At 40.4% G+C, this 6,000-nt stretch overlaps 1 protein-coding gene across 1 annotated transcript in view; it reads left to right on the forward strand.

Annotated features, from left to right (window-relative positions):
- The window catches only part of LOC134347802 (E3 ubiquitin/ISG15 ligase TRIM25-like), a 46,511-nt gene extending 40,836 nt beyond the window's left edge, over positions 1-5,675 (forward strand). Inside the window, exon 8 of the mRNA XM_063050250.1 lies at positions 5,155-5,675. The gene's annotated coding sequence lies outside the window, so the exon portion shown is untranslated. The remainder of the gene's footprint in view (positions 1-5,154) is intronic.
- The last annotated feature ends 325 nt before the right edge of the window (positions 5,676-6,000 follow it).

Raw genomic sequence — 6,000 nt, forward strand, 5'->3', positions numbered from 1 at the left:
TTGCTCAAGGATACACAGGCTGCCTCAGCCAAGGCTCGAACTAGCGACCTTCAGATCACTAGACAAACGCCTTAACCACTGGGCCACATGCCAACAAAGTCTGCAAAAAAAATACAAAGTACAGACACAAATACACATATATATACAAAGTATACACACACACACACACACACACACACACACACACACACACGCATCCCTGGCATTAACTGTACATTTGAATATACAGAACCAATCTATCAAGATAAAGGAAACAATATTTATCCATAAACGGTAATCCAAAAGGTACCAAAATTGGGAACTTTCCTGCCATCATTGTCTCAGAGAAAAGCAGTGATTATCCCTCCTCCTTCCACCAGATGGCCCCAAAAATAAGAGCCAACAACTGGTAATTGAAACATTACCCTAAAGTTTTTAATGCTATTTTTCAGCAGGAGTATCATTAGGGCATATTCTGGAGTTAGGGTCCATAGGAAACAATAATTTCAACAGCAACCAATTATCAGATTTGAATGTGGATTGCAGATTGAATTTAAAACACAGCTCAGAACATTGGGTTTCCTGGAGCTGCAGACTGGGGTTAATCGCAAACAAAGAAACACTCTACTTAGGCATCAGTGCCTGCACGTGCAGGAATGTGGCCCAGAGTCGGTGGAGATTAAAATTCATTTTGGGTGTCTGGAGTGTGGGTGTGAAGATGGAGGTGTTTGAAAATTCAGAGGAAATATTGTAACCATAGAACTGTCCTGCTGTTACCTTTGATCCTTAGCCTATAAAAATGTCATGTAATATTGCATCTGGGAGGCCTCTTCCTCCGAGGGGGTCTCAAATAGCTGTCTGTTTTGCTGAATAAACATTTCTTTACTTAGATTTTTAGAAGGCATTTGACAAGGTGCCACATGCGAGGCTGCTTAACAAGCTACGAGCCCACGGTATTACAGGAAAGGTCCTAGCACGGATAAAGCAGTGACCAATTGGGGAGGCAAAGAGTGGGAATAAAGGGAGCCTTTTCTTGTTGACTGCTGGTGATTATTGGTGTTCCACAGGGGTCTGTGTTAGGACCAGTTCTTTTTACATTATATGTCAATGATTTGGATGATGGAATTGATGGCTTTGTTGCAAAGTTTGCAAATTATATGAAAATAGGTGGAGGGACAGGGATTTTGAGGAAGTAGAGAGGCTACAGAAGGACTAACAGATTAGGAGAATGGGCAAAGAAATGGCAGCTGGAGTACAGTGTCAGGAAGTGTATGGTCATGCACTTCAGCAGAAGAAATAAAAGGGTTGACTATTTTCTAAATGGAGAGAAAATACAAACAACTGAGGTGCAAAGAGACTTGGGAGTCCTGATGCAGAATTCCCTTAAGGTTAATTTGCAGGTTGAGTTTGTGATGACAAAGGCAATTCTGATCTTAGCATTCGCTTCAAGAGGACTAGAATATGAGCAAGGATGTAATGTTGAGACTTTATAAAGTACTGGTGAGCCCTCACTTGAAGTATTGTGAACAGTTTTGGGCCCCTTATCTTTGAAAGGATGTGCTGAAACTGAAGAGAGTTCAAAGGAGGTTCACAAAAATGATTCCAGGATTGAATGGTTTGTCATATGAAGAGCATTTAATGACTCTGGGTCTGAATTCACCAGAATTTAGAAGAATGAAGGGTGACCTCATTGAAACCTATCAAATAGTGAAAGACCGTGGTAGAGTGGATGTGGAGAGGAAGTTTCCTATGGTGGGAGAGTCTAAAACCAAAGGACACTGTCTCAGGATAGAGAGGTGTCCTTTTAGAACGAAGATGAGGAGGAATATCTTTAGCCAGAGAGTGGTGAATCTATGGAATTCTTTGCCATGGACAGCTGTGGAGGCCAAGAATTTATATATATTTAAGGCAGAATTTCATAGATTATTGATTGGTCAAGGCATAAAATGATATGGGGAAAAGACAGGAGATTGATGCTAAAAGGAAAATGGATAAGAGCAAAAGAGATAGGAGCGGAATTAGGCCATTCAACCCATCAAGTCTGCTCTGCAATTCCATCATGGCTGATCCCAGATCCCATTAAACCCCATACATCGGCTTTCTTGACATATCCTTTGATGCCCTGACCAATCAGGAAATTATCAACTTTCTCCTTAAATTTTCCCACGGACTTGGCTTCCACTGCAGTCTGTGGCAGAGCGTTCCACAGATTTACTACTCTCTGGCTAAAAAAAGTCCTCCATACCTCTGTTCTGAAGGGTTGCCCCTCAATTCTGAGGCTGTGCCCTCTAGTTCTGGATACCCCTACTATAGGAAACATCCTCTCCACATCCATCCTATCTAGTCCTTCCAATATTCGGTAGGTTGCAGTGAGATCCCCCTGCATTCTCCTAAATTCCAGGCAGTACAGGCCCAAAGCTGCTAAACTCTCCTCATATGTTAACCCCATCATTCCCGAAATCATCTTCGTGAACTTCCTTTGGACTCTCTCTAATGACAACATGTCCTTTCTGAGATATGAGGCCCAAAACTGTTGACAATATTCCATGTGCAGTCTGACTAATGTTTTATAAAGGCTCAGCATTATCTCCTGGATTTTTATTTGATTCCCCTTGAAATAAATCCCAACATTGCATTGCCTTTTTTTTTACCACAGACTCACCCTGTAAGTTATTATTCTGGGAGTCTTGCATGAAGACTCCTAAGTTCCTCTGCACCTTTGATGTTTGAACTTTCTCCCCATTTAGATAATAGTCCACATTATGGTTCCTTTTACCAAAATGCATTTTCATGCATTTCCCAACACAGTTTTCCATTTGCCACTTTTTTGCCCATTCTTCCAATTTGTCTAAGTCCTGTTGCAATCACATTGCTTCCTCAGCGCTATCTACCCCTCCCCCTATCTTCATATCATCTGCAAACTTTACCATAGAGCCATCAATTCCATTATCTAAATCACTGACAACCAATGGGAAAAGTAGTGGTTCCAATACTGACCCCTGAGGAATGGCACTAGTCAATGGCAGCCAACCAGAAAAGGTCCCTTTTATTCCCACTCGCTGCCTCCTGCCTGTCAGCCATTCCATTATCCATGCCAGTATCTTTCCTGTAATATCATAGAACTTTAACTTGTTAAGCAGACTCATGTATTAACTAAATGGGGAGAAAGTTCAAACATCAAAGGTGCAGAGGGACTTAGGAGCCCTCATGCAAGACTCCTTATCAAACACCTTCTGCAAATCAATTAGATGACATTCACTGCCTCTCCTTTGTCCATCCTGCTTATTAAGGCCTCGAAGAACTCTAACAGATTTGTCAAGCAAGATTTCCCTTTACAGAAACCATGCTGACTTTGAGTTATTTTATCATTAGTCTCCAAGTGCCTTGAAACTCATCCTTTATAATAGACTCCAACACTTTCCCAACCACTGAGACTACAATATCCTTTCCTTTTCTTTCCTCCTTTCTTAAAGAGTGGAGTGACATTTGCAATCTTCCGGTCCTCCGGGACCATGCCACAATCAAGTTATTCTTGAAAGACCTTGACCAATGCATCCATTATCTCTTCAGCAACCTCTTTCAGGACTCTGAAATATAGTCCATCTGGTCCAGGTGACTTATCCATCTTAAGACCCCTGAGTTTGCCTGGCACATTTTCCTTTGTTCTAGCAATGGTACTCGCTCCTGCTTCCTGACGCTCATGGACCTCTGGCACATTGCTGGTGTCTTCCACAGATGCAAAGTAAGATTATCTGCCATTTCTTTGTCCACCATTACTACGTCACCAGGTTCATTTTCCAGTGGTCCAATGTCTACTCTCACCTCCCTTTTACTCTTTATATCACTGAAAAAAATGTTTAGTATCCTGCTTTATGTTATTGGCTAGTTTGCCGTCATATTTAATCTTTTCCCTTCTTGTAGATTTTTAGTTGCCTTTTGTTGGATTTTAAAAGGAATATAAGGTAGCAAAAGTGAGTAGGGAAATTGGATGATTGAAAAGCTTTTAAAATCCAACAAAAGGCAACCTTACATGCATTTTCCTTGGGTTTATGCACTCCTTAACTTCCTTTGTCAGCCAGTTGCCTACCTCTGCCATTTGAGAACTTCTTCCTCTGTGAGAAATATCTATCCTGCCTCTTCTGAACTATTCCCAGAAACTTCAGCCATCCCTGTTCTGCTGTCATCCCCAACAGTATCCTCCTCCAATCCACCTGGCCAAGCTCATCTCTCATGCCCTTGTAAATCCCTTTATTCCATTGCAATACTGATCCATCTCCATCTCAAATTTCAGCATGAATTCAATCATATTATGATCACTGCCTCCTAAGGGTTCCTTTACATTAAGCTCCCTAACAAATTCTGGGTTATTAGACAACACCCCATATAAGAAGGCCTTTCCCCGAGTAGGCTTAAGCAAAAGCCGCTCTAAAAAGCCATCTTGCAGGCACTCAACAAATTCCCTCTCTTGCAATCCAACACCAACCTGATTTTCCCATCGCCTTGCATATTGACGTCCCCCATTACAATTATGTCATTAACCCTACTACATGCCCTTCCCAGCTCCCTTTGCAGATCTTGGCTTCTATTTGGAGGCCTATTTAGGATTTCCATAATGGATTTTTTACCCTTTCAATTTCTTAACTCCACCCACAAAGATTCAACATTCTCTGACCTTATGTCACCTCTTTCTAAAGCTATAATTCCATCTCTTACCAACAGAGCTACACCACTGCCTGGGCCTTCCTGCCTGTTCTTTTGATACAAAGTATATCCTTTGATGTTAAGCTCCCAACTATGGCCTTCTTTCAGCCACGACTCAGTGATGCCCACAATGTCATACTGACCAATCTCTTATTGCACCACGAGTTTGTCCTCTGTATTCTGAATGCACCTTCAGCCCTGCATTCTTTGCCCTTTTGAATTTTGCCTCTGTGGTACAATATAACTCTGTGCTGTCTGCATTTGTACCCAATCATTGTCTTGTCCTTCCTTACATTAATGTTGTACCCATAATCTACTTGTAAACCTGCTGGCTCATCCTCAGCTCTATCATCCAGGTTCCCATCCCCTTGGCATATTAGTTTAAACCACTCCCAACAGCTCTAGTAAATCTGCCTGCAAGAATATTGGTCCATCTCAGATTCAAGTGCAAGCTGTCCCTTTTTTGTCCCATAGATCGCCAGTACCAAGATCTCCTCCAGGAGAATGACCCTGTTCAGTGATAATTTGTCTTCATGACTTTCAAACAAAGGAAGTTTTAATTCGTGAATCTCATCGGAAAGGTATGATTGATTATGAAGGCCAGAAGATCAGAATTGTGGAGGATTTTTCACCCGAGGTGTTGAATGAACACTTCAAGTTTAAAAAGGTTATGTCAGAATTGTATAATAAAGGTTTTAAACCCACTTTTCGTTACCCCGCTCGTCTTAGAATTATTTTGAAAAATAGCTCTCAGATATGGTTCCGTTTGACTCAAGAGGTGCAGGATTTTTTAATTTCCAAATCAGTATCAGAAGTTTAACCGTTCAATAATTCCCTACATAAATCTATGTTGCGTCTGCCTGATGGATCCTTTTATTAGAATCAGCAGTCTAACTGTTCATTACTTTCTTTTATGACCAACTGTTTTTTTTTACTTTTGGTATACCTTTGTATCTAATTTTTTTTTGTACTTTTATTTCTTTGCTTAGAAAATTAAGGATTTATCATCAGTAAGTTTTCATTGAGTTTATACTTTCCAAGTTAATATGTTCTGAATTTTCTTAGTTCTTTTGAATATTTTATACTATATTTTTTCATGAGTTTTTTTTAATAAGTTTAATTTTGCTCTTTTTTGTTGTGTCTTGTTGGAATTCAGTTAGCCTTGAAAAATTTTTGGAGCTCAGCCAGTAGATTTTTTTGGGAGGGTACTGCTGGTAGATTTAGCTGTCGACTGCCCTTTTAGTAAAAGTGAACTGTTTCCTTTAGATGAATCTGTCTCAATTATATCTTTACAAGAAATACATGTTCGTAAATGTGATA

The sequence above is a fragment of the Mobula hypostoma genome, chromosome 6 (assembly GCF_963921235.1).
Source record: "Mobula hypostoma chromosome 6, sMobHyp1.1, whole genome shotgun sequence".
In the NCBI taxonomy this organism is placed as follows: Eukaryota; Metazoa; Chordata; class Chondrichthyes; order Myliobatiformes; family Myliobatidae; genus Mobula; species Mobula hypostoma.